Source organism: Rutidosis leptorrhynchoides, chromosome 4 (assembly GCF_046630445.1).
Source record: "Rutidosis leptorrhynchoides isolate AG116_Rl617_1_P2 chromosome 4, CSIRO_AGI_Rlap_v1, whole genome shotgun sequence".
Lineage (NCBI taxonomy): Eukaryota > Viridiplantae > Streptophyta > Magnoliopsida > Asterales > Asteraceae > Rutidosis > Rutidosis leptorrhynchoides.
The window spans coordinates 269,974,962-269,992,455 of NC_092336.1; positions in this window are offsets into that span (position 1 = coordinate 269,974,962).

Consider the following 17,494-nt stretch of genomic DNA (forward strand, 5'->3'; position numbering starts at 1 on the left):
TTCCAGGGGTTAGCATTTATATCACTAGGTAGACTTCCCGGTTTTCTTTCACCTATTAACCTTGCTAGGTTACTTACTTCTTGTTCCAGATTTTGAATAGAAGCTTGTTGATTTCTAAATGCTTGAGTATTTTGTTCATTAGTTTGTTTCTGAGATGTGAAAAACTGCGTTTGAGTTTCAACTAGCTTCGTCATCATATCTTCTAAATTCGGCTTTTTATCATCGGTTTGTTGTGGTGGTTTGTTTTGAAAATTAGGTCTTTGCTGATTATAAGTATTATTGGATACTTGTTGATTGCTAGGACCTTGTTGGTTGTTGTATGGAATATTTCGGTTATAATTTTGGTTTTGATTGTAAATCGGTCTTGGCGGTTGATAATTATTCTGATAATTATTTCCAGGCCTTTGGTTTATGTATGAAATATTCTCTTTTTGTTCCATTGTTAATTCAATACTGAGACAATCTTTTGTCAAATGTAGTCCTCCACACTGCTCACAACTAATTCGTATTGAGTGAATATCCTTAGTCATCTTTTCCATTCTAAGTCTTGGCTAGAATCGGCTCTAGCTGCTTTAGATGATCTAATGATATCTTTTTCTTGGTGCCACTCATGTGAGTGGAAAGCAGTGTTATCAATAATTTTGTAAGCATCAGTTTCGGTTTTTTTCATAATAGAACCACCAGCTGCTATATCTATGTCTTTCCTTGTAGTGATGTCGCATCCTTGGTAGAATATTTGTACTATTTGACAGGTGTCTAAACCATGTTGCGGACATCCTCTTAACAACTTTCCATATCTAGTCCACGCCTCATATAGAGTTTCATTCAGCTTTTGTGTGAACGTAACAATTTCTGCTTGAAGTCTTACGGCTTTAGATGCCGGAAAGAATTGTTTAAGAAATTTTTCAACTAAAACGTCCCATGTATCAATCGCCCCTTCAGGTAACGATTCCAACCAATCTTTGGCTTCTCCCTTTAAAGTCCAGGGAAATAACATGAGATATATCTGTTCATCCTATACTTCTCGGATTTTAAATAGTGTGCAGATCCTATTAAAGGTACGTAGATGTTCATTTGGATCTTCCTTCGGCGCACCACTAAATTGGCATTGATTAGTCACCATGTGTAGAATTTGTCCTTTGATTTCATAATCTGGCGCATTAATGTCTGGATGAGTTATTGCGTGACCTTGGCCAGTGCGTTTAGCTCTCATTCGGTCTTCCATACTTAAAGGTTCCAGATTCTCCATAATTGAATTTGTTGAATCGAAATCACTAGAGGATTCTGATTTAATGGTTCGTTCCTCAACAATCTCTGTTTGAATGATTGGTGGTTCCGGGGGAAAGTTTAGTGGTTCAGGATCTACGAACCGTTCCCGAATATTCTCCGGATTCTCAATTGTAAGGTCGGGTTCAAAAAATGGATTATTGGAAATTTGAACTGAAGTACTTGGTCGACTGGATGACGTTTCTAAAGAAAAATCAACGGTGGTAATATTTGCTAAATGTCTTGATCTAGTTACAGGTGGTGAACGTACAAAAGGTGGTGAACGTCTTGCTCGGTGCATTCACTGAATATCCTATTAGTTTTTAAAAGGAAAGAAAAATTATAATAAGTTATCCAATCAATAGACTTTTCTGATTTTGCCCACGTTTCGAATAGCCAAAAGATGCAGCAGAGGGGCAGGATTCGTTTGGTCTCAATATAATTGAGGACTGTTTGGCTCCAATAACCCGGTCCATGTACAAATCCAACTATTACTACGAACCAGAAAATTTTGATGTCTATTAATTTAACCACTTAAAACAAATTTTCGTAATTTTAAGAAATTTAGATAAGAAGTAGAATAAAAATCTATGTCCTAAAACTAGAATAGCGAGAAATAAGAAAGAAAAAGAGTTAGTCGGAAAAAAAAAAAATTGAAAAAGAAAAATGGTTGAAAAAGGTGACGGAAAAATTAAAGAAACTTATAAAACTTAAAAATACTTGACTAACCTAACCTTATTACTACAACTAACTTAAAATTATAATCGCAAATTGAGATTACTAATTGGAATGATAATTGATACATAGGTAAAAGTCGTCTAAAAATATTAAAGCTTATAGGAAAAACTATATCCCAAATAAAAAAAAAAAAACTAAAACTTAAAAAGGCGTCGCAAAATTCTAAAGTACCTAAATCTTAGTCTAAAGAAAAAGCACTTAAGGAATTCTACGGAAAAGCCTAAAAATCTAGAAGTAAAAATAACTATGGCAAAAACTAAGTTTAAAACTAAATATGAGCGAAAAATACAAAAGTTACGCTAAAACGATTAAAAAGGAACAAAATATAAAAATATACAAAAAGTTGTAAAAAGTACAATTTTTATAAAAATATTATTTTTATATTATTTATTTATTAAAACTATTAATTTTACAATTTAATTAAACTTAATAAACTAAATATACAAATTAATTAAAACTTAAATTAAATACTAAATTAATTAAATATTTAACCCTAATTACAAATTAATTAATAATAATTAATAATACTCCGTAATAAATGCAGGATTAGGGCTTCCTGTTGGTGTCAGGTCCCCTCCGCGAGTTGCGGTATTCAAGGCACCAAACCCCGCGAGTCGCGGGGTTCAGAAATTCAATTGACAGGTTTAAAATTCGACGCGTTTTTCTTTATTTTTTTTTATTTTCTGTTTTCTGTTTTTATATTTTCTGTTTATATTATCTAATTAAAATATTTATATAGTTTAAATAAAACTTATCTTTAATAACTAAGATAAAAATAAAATACTTTATAACAATAAAAAAAATAGATTTATATATATTTATATTTTTTTCGGTTTTTTATATTTATAAAATATATTTATAAAATAAATTAAATAAAACTTATATTTTTACAAACTAAAGAAACTTTATAAAACTTAAATATTTATCAAAATCTTAAAAATACTTATATTTTTGTTTTTCTTTTAATATTTTTGAATAATTAAAACGTATTTTTACAAAAACGAATTTTAATAAAAGTTAACTAAAAATCTTTTTTTTTATAGCGTTGCGCTTCCGGTTTTTAAGAGTTCCCCGGCAGCGGCGCCAAAAATACTTTGTGTTTCGCGAGGTGTATATAAAATAGCTTATATTTTTACAGGAAATACTATTAAATACGATACAATTTTACACAAGATATTTATTTATTTAGAGAACGGATATACTTAAACCTTGCTACAACACTTATAGGCAGTGTACCTAATCGTACAGTAGTGTAGTTTTTAGTAAGTCCGGTTCGTTCCACAGGGAATCTTTTTAAACAAAGCTTAACGCTATATTAGTTTACTTTTATAAAAATACAAATATATATATATAAGTAATATTATTATTATAAAGGGGGGTTTTTACCGTTTAATGACCGGTTTGTCAATTTTAAAACTTTAGTCGCAGTTAAAACCAAATGTAAAATATTAAAAATAAATACAAGATTTAAATTAAAGCGTAAAGTAAATAACGATAATGAAATTGCAAATAATAAAAATGCGATAAAATAAACTTGCGATAATTAAAAAGTACGATAATTAAAAGTGCAATTAACTACAATAATAATAAAAATGTGATAATTAGAAGTGCAATTAAATATAAAATAAAGGAAATTAAATATGAAATAAAAGAATTATGCTTATTTAAACTTCCGTAATCATGATGTTTGACGTGTTGATTTTAGTTTTATACCCATGGGTTAATTGTCCTTTGTCCTGGATTATTTAATATGTCCGTCTGGTTTTTGTCCATAACAGTCCATCAGTCATAAATATAAAGTGCGAGTGTCCTCGTCAAATTATTCTTATACCCGAAGTTAAATATTCCAACTAATTGGGGACTTAAACTATAACAAGATTTTAATACTTTGTTTAATAATTACACCAGGATGTCGACTGAGTGTAACCCAAGGTTTTAATATTTTGTTATCAATTATACCAAGTGTCCTTGTACATAATTTCACCCCTGTTTTAATTATTCTAGTGGCTATTAATCCATTCCCGTGTCCGGTTAAATGAACAATTATTCGTACATATAAATACCCCGCCCATCGTGTCCGATCGAGTGTATATGGTAATTTATAGGGACGCCCAATTGTAAATCTTTATATTAACATTAACAAACTATCATTTAATTAAACAAATATAAAGCCCATTAATAGCCCATAGTCTAATTTCCACAAGTGTCGTTCTTTTGTCCAAACCCCAATTATGATACAAAGCCCAATTACCCAATTTTAGTAATTAGCCCAAGATCATGATTACTTCGGATTAAATAAGCATAATAATAACTTAGCTACGAGACATTAAATTAAAAAGGTTGAACATAACTTACAATGATTAAAAATAGCGTAGCGTTACACGGACAGAATTTCGACTTACACCCTTACAACATTCGCTAACATACCCTTATTATTAAGATTAAAATTAAAATTAAAATTAAAATTAAATTATATATATATATATATATATATATATATATATATATATATATTACGTATATATTGAGAGAAGAAGGAAAAAAAGATGATTAAAAATGCTCAGAATTCGGTTGCTTTTATAGGGATTTTCAAAACTTGGGGCTCCGCGACTCGCGGCATTTTTGGCCTTCAAACTCCGCGAGTCGCGGAGTTTGAAATTACAGCTCACCCATTTTGGAGTCTCTCTTGCCGACAGTTTTTATTTATTTATATAATATATAAATAATTATAAGAATTATTTAAATATTATATTATATTTATGTGCATAGTTGCCTTGTAATTTTTAGTCCGTTGCGTCGAGCGTTGAGAGTTGACTCTGGTCCTGGTTCCAGATTTTCGAACGTCCTTGCGTACAATTTAATATCTTGTACTTTGCGTTTTGAATCTTGTACTCTTGTAATTTCGAGACGTTTCTTATCAATAATTGGAACCTCTTTGATTGTCTTTTGTACTTTTGAGCTTTTTGGTCGTTTGCGTCTTCAATTCGTCGAATCTGTCTTTTGTCTTAACCTTTTATTATTTAAACGAATATTACTTGTAAATAGAACAATTGCAACTAAAAGCTTGTCTTTCTTGAGGAATAATGCTATGAAATATATGTTCGTTTTTAGCATTATCAAATATTCCCACACTTGAGCGTTGCTTGTCCTCAAGCAATATCGTCTTGAAATACTAGAATCACTTCTTTATTCTTCACACTTTGTACATCAGTGATATCTATACGGAGGTATAAACAATGGTAGTAACGATATGGTTTACAGTCCCACATGACTATAAAAATTTAGATCCATTAAGAAAATTGGATCTTTATGAAAATATTTGATCTTTTGAAAATTAAATCTAGTTTTTACCCTAGATAAGTTTTCCGGAATAACCCTTTACCGGTGTTTGCAAAATATTTTTGTGGGTTTGGTGGGTTTCAGATTTGAAAATTTTAGCTCAAAACTTGCGGTTTTGTGTCACCCACTTGCTAACCTTGTATTTGGAAAGCAACACGTCCAGTTTACTTGTCCCGTATATTACCTTTCGGTAAACTACCGTCCGGTTGTAAAGGAAAGCGTTGAACAAGCAACTGTTAAGGCAATGTCCCCTGACAAGCTTTTAATTATGGTCTATAACGTGTCGGACGCAATTACTATCCTTGGTAGGAGCAATAGTAAAGCTCACCCTTATAATTTTTCGGTTTGGCACAAGGTCCTATCTTTGACCATGGTATGCAACCATCGTTCTTACGGTTGACACCCGATTTGGTTCAGGTGACCTAATGAATTCCAGGTGAATTCCTAGGATTTTACGTTCAATGGTAATGAACGCATTGAAAATAGGGTTTTCAGAAAACAAATCGGTTTGTAATTTTGATCAAAATATTTTCCCGTTTAAGCTCGAGTTTAGATATCATTGAATTCCATGAGTTTGAATTCTCAATCTTTAAGGTCAATCTCTAGGATTGAGTAATATCAGGCTTAAAAGCTGATTTTTAATCTTTAAGGAGATTATCCTTTCTGGGGATCTGATTCATTAGTCTTATCCAGCTAATTTGCATGGTGCCCCCCCATTTTACGAGATAAATCCTTCTCATGGTTAGGATAAATCTGACCACTTGGCGACCCTGTTTAATGCTGAGGTCCGTGGATTTCCTGCTGATTTTAGTGATGACTTTTCTAGATTTTTCGTCAACCTACAGCTGGTCTGGACGACAACTTCCTGACCTAAATCAAGAAGCGCGTGTCTTTTTCGGAAGACTTTACTTCCTTTTAATGATGGAATTGATTCATCGTGTAGATCCATCTTTCTTAAAGTAAATCAGGTAAAACTTTTTAGTTTAGTCCAAAGCAAAAGTATTTTCAGTTATTTGTACAAAAATATGTGGCACATGTTTAAGATAACTTGGTAATTTTTCCCACACTTGGCTTTTATTTTCCTTTTGTTTTTTTTTTCGTCCTCTATTCCATTTTAAATGAATTTTAACATTTTGGTTTGTTTCTCAATTTATGTCCTTTTCGAGGTAACAATAATTTCGGTGTTATAACCTAGTTTTATCGTTCATAAATATGTATAAACATGATTTTGAGTTCATTTAATTGAAAATTTTGTAAAATTTTACTAGAATTGGGTAGTCAGTATATAAGACTAGGGCTGTTCTTTATTATCAGAGAGCACTAGATTCTAATACAACTACTGCTTTACTAGTATTTTTAATGGTAACCCAGTGTTTAAAGTAAAAATTTTAAAATCCGAAAGAATTTAACCCCTTCCCACACTTAAGATCTTGCAATGCCCTCATTTGCAAGAAATCAGTAACAATTTAAATTATTGAGGGTGATTTGTGTGAAAATGATTAAATTTTTACCAAAGTTTCCAAATATATTGGCGTTTGTTTGCTGAATGATAAATGGTGCACATCATTTGTTCATTCCGTCTTGTTGTTATTTCACATATATTTTGCATCTTGTCGTCAAAATTAGTTGCTTTTGCTGAACTTAATGCCAGTCTTTGAAAATGCGTTGTTTTATCCTGTTGTGTACATAAGATAAACTGCAAACATATATACATATTTTTGAAGTTTGGTATATTACCCCACATTCAAAAATTATTAAAATCTAGGAATAAAAGTTAGAAAATTATAAAAACTATTACAATATTAACATAAGTATTAAATGTATCAATATTACAAATTACAAAATAAATAAAACTAAGTAGACTAGGGATGATACTGGTACCAATAGGGGTTCCAGGCATAACCATAGGTGCTATAGAATGCTTCGGCAGGGTTATACGTAGGATACGGTGGTTGCATCTCTATAGACCAGGGAGGGAAGATGGGTTTTGGTGTAGGAATATAGTTTCTACCTATATATTGGCAATGAGCTATGATTTGGTTCTGATGAACTTGCCAATCTTCAAATGCTCTCTGTCTAGCATTTTCGTACTCCTGTGAAGCTATAAACCTTTGCATTTCTTGCATTTCATTTCCCCCTCCTACATTACCTTGCTGTTGGTTTCTCTCAACCTGTGGATGTCTACCATGGTATTGTACTGCGGCGTTGTTTCGCCTCTTCAAAACTTTCGCACCATGGTATACATTTAAACCTATAGTATCGCGGGGTTCTGGTTCTTCTACTAATAATCCCCCCCCGACTTATATCCACACCGAGATATTCACCAATCAAAGTAATAAAAATACCACCTCCTATTATGCTATGCGGTCGCATCCCCCTAACCATAGCTGATAAATAATAACCCACACAATAAGGTATACTTACAGCGCTTTGTGGGTCTCGAATACACATATGGTAAAACAAATCCTGTTCATTTACCTTTTCCTTGTTCTTACCTCTCTGTGTAATTGAATTAGGTAAAAACCTATGAATCACTCTTGATTCGGCTCTATCTATATCCAAATAAGAGTAATTTCCCCCTTTGAAACGGTGATGGCTTGTCATTTGACTCCACACACCGTGTGTATCAAAATTTTCATCTATCTTTCTACCGTTTAGTATCAACCCTCTACAATCGGCAGATGCTAACTCCTCAGGCGTATATATACGTAAAGCCTGAGCCATGTCTAGTAAAGACATGTGGCGCATCGAACCTCCTAACAAAAATCTAATAAATGATCGGTCGGTTAAACTAGCTACCCGATCATTTAATTCTATACTATATAACAATTCTTCACACCATACTTTATATACAGGTCTACGCATGGTGAATAAACGTACCCAGTCATTAAAAGTAGAATTACCATACCTCTGTACAAGTAATTCCCTAATTGGCCCGGCCAATTCCTGTAAAAATACTTTGTGTTTCGCGAGGTGTATATAAAATAGCTTATATTTTTACAGGAAATACTATTAAATACGATACAATTTTACACAAGATATTTATTTATTTAGAGAACGGATATACTTAAACCTTGCTACAACACTTATAGGCAGTGTACCTAATCGTACAGTAGTGTAGTTTTTAGTAAGTCCGGTTCGTTCCACAGGGAATCTTTTTAAACAAAGCTTAATGCTATATTAGTTTACTTTTATAAAAATACAAATATATATATAAGTAATATTATTATTAAAAAGGGGGGGTTTTTACCGTTTAATGACCGGTTTGTCGATTTTAAAACTTTAGTCGCAGTTAAAACCAAATGTAAAATATTAAAAATAAATACAAGATTTAAATTAAAGCGTAAAGTAAATAACGATAATGAAATTGCAAATAATAAAAATGCGATAAAATAAACTTGCGATAATTAAAAAGTACGATAATTAAAAGTGCAATTAACTACAATAATAATAAAAATGTGATAATTAGAAGTGCAATTAAATATAAAATAAAGGAAATTAAATATGAAATAAAAGAATTATGCTTATTTAAACTTCCGTAATCATGATGTTTGACGTGTTGATTTTAGTTTTATACCCATGGGTTAATTGTCCTTTGTCCTGGATTATTTAATATGTCCGTCTGGTTTTGTCCATAACAGTCCATCAGTCATAAATATAAAGTGCGAGTGTCCTCGTCAAATTATTCTTATACCCGAAGTTAAATATTCCAACTAATTGGGGACTTAAACTGTAACAAGATTTTAATACTTTGTTTAATAATTACACCAGGATGTCGACTGAGTGTAACCCAAGGTTTTAATATTTTATTATCAATTATACCAAGTGTCCTTGTACATAATTTCACCCCTGTTTTAATTATTCTAGTGGCTATTAATCCATTCCCGTGTCCGGTTAAATGAACGATTATTCGTACATATAAATACCCCGCCCATCGTGTCCGATCGAGTGTATATGGTAATTTATAGGGACGCCCAATTGTAAATCTTTATATTAACATTAACAAACTATCTTTTAGTTAAACAAATATAAAGCCCATTAATAGCCCATAGTCTAATTTCCACAAGTGTCGTTCTTTTGTCCAAACCCCAATTATGATACAAAGCCCAATTACCCAATTTTAGTAATTAGACCAACATCATGATTACTTCGGATTAAATAAGCATAATAATAACTTAGCTACGAGACATTAAATTAAAAAGGTTGAACATAACTTACAATGATTAAAAATAGCGTAGCGTTACACGGACAGAATTTCGACTTACACCCTTACAACATTCGCTAACATACCCTTATTATTAAGATTAAAATTAAAATTAAATTATATATATATATTACGTATATATTGAGAGAAGAAGGAAAAAAAGATGATTAAAAATGCTCAGAATTCGGTTGCTTTTATAGGGATTTTCAAAACTTGGGGCTCCGCGACTCGCGGCATTTTTGGCCTTCAAACTCCGCGAGTCGCGGAGTTTGAAATTACAGCTCACCCATTTTGGACTCTCTCTTGCCGACGGTTTTTATTTATTTATATAATATATAAATAATTATAAGAATTATTTAAATATTATATTATATTTATGTGCATAGTTGCCTTGTAATTTTTAGTCCGTTGCGTCGAGCGTTGAGAGTTGACTCTGGTCCTGGTTCCGGATTTTCGAACGTCCTTGCGTACAATTTAATATCTTGTACTTTGCGTTTTGAATCTTGTACTCTTGTAATTTCGAGACGTTTCTTATCAATAATTGGAACCTCTTTGATTGTCTTTTGTACTTTTGAGCTTTTTGGTCGTTTGCGTCTTCAATTCGTCGAATCTGTCTTTTGTCTTCACCTTTTATTATTTAAAAGAATATTACTTGTAAATAGAACAATTACAACTAAAAGCTTGTCTTTCTTGAGGAATAATGCTATGAAATATATGTTCGTTTTTAGCATTATCAGTTACTCTCAAGTCTACCTTCTTGGCAAAGACTCGTTTTTGTCCAGAATATGTTGTTGACGATCACAAGTTGACGAAAGATTTCTACCGTACCATGAACGATGAGTTTAAGGGTAAGATTAGTCGAGGAGCGGCAAAGTCTTTTGAGGAGTTATTTGAATTGGCTCGGGGATTTGAGCCGGAGGTTCCAAGAAAAATCGATTTCACTTTTTCTAAAAGAAAGTTTGAAGGATCAAGTCATTCAAACTTTTCAAACAAGAAGTCAAAGAAGGGTTCCGAAGGTGCAAATAGCGTGAAGAAGGGTGATGCTTCGGGTTATGGGCCCACGTGTTTCAATTGTAAACAAAGAGGACACATGGCTCGTGATTGTACCAATGCGCCGAACAAAGTTACTTGTTATAATTGTGGTAAAGAAGGGCACAAGAGGCTGGAGTGTCCCGGTTTGAACACCGATCATGTTAAACGGTTGGAGAAAGTGGCAGGCACGGCTAGGGGTCGCAACTATTTGATGACTAATGAGGATTCCAAGCAATCCAACGAAGTTGTCTCAGGTACTTTCTTGGTTAACTCTAATCCGGCAAGGATTCTATTTTATAGCGGTGCAAATTTGTCGTTTGTGTCTCCAAAATTTGTGACTAAACTTGATAGACCGTTAGCTAAGTTAAGTCGTCCAGTAGAAGTTGAAATAGTGGATGGCAAGATGGTGCTAGTGGTTGATGTGTGTAAAAATTGTAATGTTGTGTCTGGTGCCGAAAACTTTAAAATCGATCTCATCCCGATGACTTTGGGTGATTTTGATATCGTTGTTGGTATGGATTGGCTCGATCATAATGGAGCCGATATTGCAAGCCATGAAAAATCTATTCGAGTGAAGACCCCTAGTGGGGGAGATTTAATTATTCATGGTGATAAGCGGAGGAGACTTGTGCCGATATCCACTTTTGCACGGGCACGTCATTTCCTTGTTAGTGGTGGCATGGCTTTTCTTGCCCATGTTGTTGATACTCATGATGAGCCACCATCCATTCGTGAAATTCCGGTGGTTAATGAATTCGAAGACGTTTTTTCAGATGAATTACCGGGTGTTCCGGCGGAAAGACAAGTCGAATTTCGCATTGAGTTGGTTCCGGGGGCTACTCCCATTGCTAAAACTCCTTATCGTTTAGCGCCGACGGAAATGCAAGAGTTGTTAAATCAAACCCAACAGTTACTTGAGAAGGGTTTTATTCGACCGAGTGCTTCGCCATGGGGCGCTCCGGTTTTATTTGTGAAGAAGAAGGGTGGTAGTATATGGATGTGCATCGATTATCGAGAGTTAAATAAAGTGACAATCAAGAATGGTTATCCATTACCTCGGATTGACAATTTGTTTGACCAACTCCAAGGTGCAACGTATTTCTCTAAGATTGACCTACGGTCCAGCTATCACCAAATGCGGGTCCGTGAGGAAGACATTGAGAAAACGGCTTTCCGAACGCATTACGGGCATTTTGAGTTTGTAGTTATGCCTTTTGGTCTTACGAATGCACAGGCGGCATTCATGGATCTTATGAACCGAGTGTGCCAACCTATGTTGGACAAGTCGGTAATTGTGTTCATTGACGACATACTTGTCTATTCGAAGAGTATGAAGGAACATGAACATCATTTGCGAGGTGTGTTGAAGACGTTACGAAAGGAGAAGTTGTATGCTAAATTCTCCAAATGTGAATTTTGGCTAAGGGAAGTTCAATTCCTTGGCCATATTGTGAACGAAAATGGTATTCAAGTAGATCCGGAGAAGATTGAGACAGTAAAGAGTTGGGGACGACCGACTACGCCTTCAGAAATCCGAAGTTTTCTTGGATTGGCCGATTATTATCGTCGGTTTATCCAAGACTTTTCTAAGATTGCTTCTCCGTTGACGAAATTGACGAGAAAGAATGCTAGATTTAATTGGGAGAACGAGCAAGAAATTACTTTTCAATTGTTAAAAGAGAAGTTATGCCAAGCTCCAGTGTTAGTATTGCCGGAAGGTGTAGAAGACATGACGGTTTATTGTGATGCCTCTTTAAATGGGCTCAGGTGTGTTCTAATGCAAAGAGGTAAAGTCATCGCTTATGCCTCTCGACAATTAAAGGAACACGAAACGAGATATCCGACTCATGATCTTGAGTTGGCGGCGGTTGTGCATGCGTTGAAAATTTGGCGCCATTACTTGTATGGCATTAAGTGTACGATTTATTCGGATCACAACAGCTTAAAACATCTTTTTGATCAACGATATTTGAATTATCGTCAACGTAGATAGATGGATGTGGTGAAAGACTATGATTGTGAAATACTTTATCATTCGGGTAAGGCGAATGTGGTCGCGGATGTATTAAGCCGAAAGAGTCAACATCCGACGATACGAGTAGGATCGTTACGCATGATTATTACTAACGATTTTCTTGTTAAGCTTGGTGAGACTCAAATCGAAGCGTTTGTTAACAATAAGCATGAGGAACGAATCATGGGACAAACGGAGTTTATTACCTTAGGTCCGCATGGTTTGTTATCTTTTCAAGGAAGAGTGTGGGTGCCTAAAATGGGTGATCAGCGACGAGTGCTACTTGATGAAGCACATAAGTCAAAGTATTCTATTCACCCGGGCACAACGAAAATGTATCTTGATTTAAGAAAGGAGTATTGGTGGCCGGGCATGAAACGTGATGTTGTTAAGTATGTTGAACAATGCGTCACGTGTTTGCAAGTTAAGGTCGAACACCAAAAGCCGTATGGTATGTTACAACTGTTAGAAATCCCGAAATGGAAATGGGGGCACATTACCATGGATTTCATTACAAAGTTAACAAAGACGGCGAGAACCCAATTTGATTGGATTTGGGTGATAGTTGATCGGTTGACGAAGAGTGCCTTGTTTCTTCCCATTCGGGAAGCGATATCATCGGAGACTTTGGCTAAGCTGTTCATCAAGGAAGTGATATCAAGGCATGGGGTTCCTATATCTATTATTTCTGATCGAGATACCCGTTTCACATCTCGGTTTTGGGAAAAGTTTCATGAAGATATGGGTACACAATTGAAATTGAGCACGGCGTATCATCCTTAAATGGACGGTCAAACCAAACGTACGAATCAAACATTGGAGGATATGTTACGGGCGTGTATTATCGATTTCGGTGGTAGTTGGGATGAGCACTTACCTTTGGTGGAATTCTCGTACAATAATAGCTATCATACAAGTATTGGAATGCCACCGTATGAGATGCTTTATGGGCGAAGGTGTCGAACTTCCATTTGTTGGGGTGAGGTGGGCCAAAGAGAAATCGGGAGTACCGATTTGATTTTAGAGACGCATAGCAAGATCGATATGATTCGGGCTCATTTGAAAAAGGCTCAAGATAGACAAAAGTCGTATGCCGACAAACGAAGGCAATCGATCGAATTCCAAGAAGGAGACATGGTGATGCTTAAAGTTTCGCCATGGAAAGGTGTTATTCGGTTTTGAAAATGAGGAAAGTTAGTTCCTCGGTTTATTGTTCCGTTTAAGATTTTAGCTCGTGTTGTTGAAGTTGCGTATCGTTTGGAATTACCAGAAGTGCTTGCGAGGATCCATAATACATTTCATGTTTCCCATCTCCGTAAGTGTCTTGCGGATGATTCTTCATGGGTACCATTAGACGAGATTGAGCTAAACAACAAGTTAGAGTATGTTGAGAAGCCGATTGCTATACTCGATGAAAAAGTAAAGAGGTTGAGACATAAAGAGGTGAGAACTTTTAAAGTTCAATGGAGTCGTAGTAAAGGTTCCGAGTTTACATGGGAACCCCAAGAGTTTGTATTGGTGTATCTTCCGGCTTGTCATGCGGCTTGGATCGTGAGGACGCACTCCGATTCAAGTGGGGGAGAGTTGTAACATCCCGTTTTCTTCATACGTGTTTTAAGGTACTTATTTAATCGTTCGAATGTTTATATTTCGCTTGTTTATGTAATTAAATGATATAAAGTGTTAACTCGATATATACGAGATATATTCATATGTATATGTTTGAGAATGTATGCATGTATAAGTATATGCATGGGTTTTGATGGTGTTAAGTCATGTGAGACTTAAAGACGAAGTTTAAACGTATGTAGGAAGCGTGAACGAGGTGTACAAGTCGAATAAATCATTGTTGATTTAAAATAGTCAAAATGGCCAGTTACAGTCCATTGCCGCGCCGCAGAGATCTTGGGCGCGCCTCGACAAACAAAGCAAATTAAAGTCAGGAGTGAATTAACACATCTCAAAAATCCAGTGTATTGCCGCACCGCGACAATTGAGGTCGCGACGCGACAAAGCTGCAGATCTGATAGTATTGGTAAGTCTTAACTCCATGTTTTGAGTTTTAGTTAAATTATGGCTAGGGTTTGGTCATTTGAGTCTTGTGAGACCCATTTGGGAGTTAAATGGGTGAATTTGGGTAATATGGATGAAAGGAAACCCTAATAGCTATAACCTAGGGTTTGGTCTTATGAATTGAGGTTGTAAGTGTCAAATGGTGTTGTTAGTCACTAACACACTTGTTTAATGTTGAAAGACTTGTAAATGGGTTAAATGTGACATAAATTATGAGTCTAAGTGCTAAAATGGGTCAAATGGGTAATGGTTGACCTAATTGGGTTAAATGGGTATGAAATACTCTAAGTTTGTGTTAGTTAAGGTTATTAGACTTTAAATCACTTGCTTTAGTGATTTAAGATGAGTCTTAGCCATTAATGGGCGGTTTTGGTGTAGTTGAGCCATTTAATGCAAATTGGGTCATTAAATGCTCAAGAGTGAGTACTGTGGTTAATTCCACTAGTTGTGTATTGAATGTGTACTTATTGTATTAGGTACTTCACTTTGAAGCTTGCGGAGTTGTTAATTCATCGCCTAGTCTATAAGGTGAGTGGAATAATTATGTGTACATGTATATGGCGTGTTTATTTGTGAATGTTATGGTATGAACCATGTGCCGGTAGTACCATAACATGTATGTGACGAGTAGCATCAAGTGTGAACCACGTGCCGGTAGTACTATAAAATTTGGATGTGAACCACGTGCTGGTAGCATCAAGTGTGAACCACGTGCCGGTAGCACTATAAAATGAGGTGTGAACCACATGCCGGTAGCGCCAAAGTGTGAACCACGAGCCGGTAGCACTATAAAAGAGTGAGACTCAAATGCGTATGGTGTGAACCACGTGCCGGTAGCACCATAGCGTTATGGTTAACCATATTATGTTGATGGATATTGTTTAGCATGTTATATATATATATATATATATATATATATATATATATATATATATATATATATATATATATATATATATATATATATATATATATATATATATATATATATATATATATATATATATATATATTGTGCGAGTATATGCTAACGTGATGTTGTGATAGTGTACTAATTGTTAGCATTATGAGTAAGACTGCATGCTATTTGAGTATGATTCTCGTATGAGGTATTTGGTGGGTGCGAATGCAAATAGATGGGTTATATATGTGTATGTATAATTGTTGCACTACTAAGCTTTGCTTACCCTCTCGTTGTTTATCTTTTTAGGCTCCGGCTTGGATAAAGGCAAGGGTATTCGGTTGGATTAGTGGCCTTCCGCTTTGTTTTGATAGGGGATGCTTTGGATGAAGCTTTTGGAAGTCGACCTAGGGTACCGGGTAGTTTAGCCCCAAACCATGCTCAAGTGTTGTTTGGATTAAAACTATCTTTTGAATGGGTCGAACTTGTGTTACATTTGTTAAGGGCCTTTGTGCCGTTTGTAAACATTAAGACTGTTATATTGTTTAAATGGGTTATATGTAACCGTTTAGTTGGGCGCTAATAGCTAATTAAATTTAAAAAAAAAAATTGTCGTATTGATTACGGTTTGGATTGTTTCAATTATGGTGAGGCACCCCAAATAAGACCAGCATTCATCTTTAATGCTTTACTGTTTTCCAAAGCAGCGAAATGTGATTCGGTTATAATCAGAAGAGCTAGTCATTTGTCAAAAATAAGCCTTTCGCACTTCCACCACTTCTACTCCACCACCACATCCACATCATCTTTACTATTTCTCAAAAAATCAGAAAAAGAGATTCCTTCCGAAAACCCGATGTTATAAACCTCTCAAGTATCATGGCAAAGGTCTTGAAAAAGTTTACCGGAAAAAGTTTCTCGAGATGAAATCTCCAAAAAAAAAAAAAAAAAAATTCAAAGTTCTGAAAAAAGGAGCAGAACTTATTAAGAGACACGCCGAAGAAGAACTTGACCGAAAATGATTATCAAATGAAGAAAAGTTCAAAAGTGCTTCTTAAACATTTCAGCACTCCTATCTATCCGAATAAAAATATACTAAAAGACTATATTACCCCTTTCTCACCCCTCAAAAACAACTTCACTACCGCTCCAAAATTCCTTTTCCATTATTAACAAATGACCTAGAAGCTAAGATTACTAACATTCTCACATTAGTAGCAAGGATTTGAGTTTTTGTCAAGCCTATGATGATGGGTGCAGCATGACTGGCTTTGAGTGGATTCATGTAATACCTCGTCAGAATCCACTAACGGAATATTAACTCCAGTCCCACAGTTTAGCAGTCACGCCCTCTATATGAGACGTTTCCGAAAAGTATTTGCATTAATTAACATAGCAAAGTCATTTATTAAAGAAAATGTAACTGGAAAATATTTGACATAAATGACGAATGTAAATGAACCAAAAACATCTCGAAGGAAATAGTTTAAATGCGAATATTTGTTCTTGAAATGAAAATGATAAAATATGCTGGACGCAGTCCAGTTCTAGCAGCAAACAGCATAATAACTTCTGTTTAGCGGAAGCACTACCTCTATGAACCTGAGATAAAACATGCAAAACGTCAATGAAAAACTTTGAGTGAATCTACAGGTTTAGTAAATCATTTCTTAAGTTAGGCCACAAGATTTTCTGGAAAACATCGTAAGAAAAGTATACATTATCATGAGCACTTGATTATAAAGCTTTAACCTTTGCGGATTGTCGAGCTACGCGTCTTCAGTTTACCATATCTAAGCGACACACCGATCAAGTGTACGAGTAACAACTATATAAGCACCAGTTATGTTGCGGTTAGGTTTGTCAAACCTAACGGTACCGTCCCTATAAGTCGAGCTTACAAAGTAACTAATATAATCAATATAAG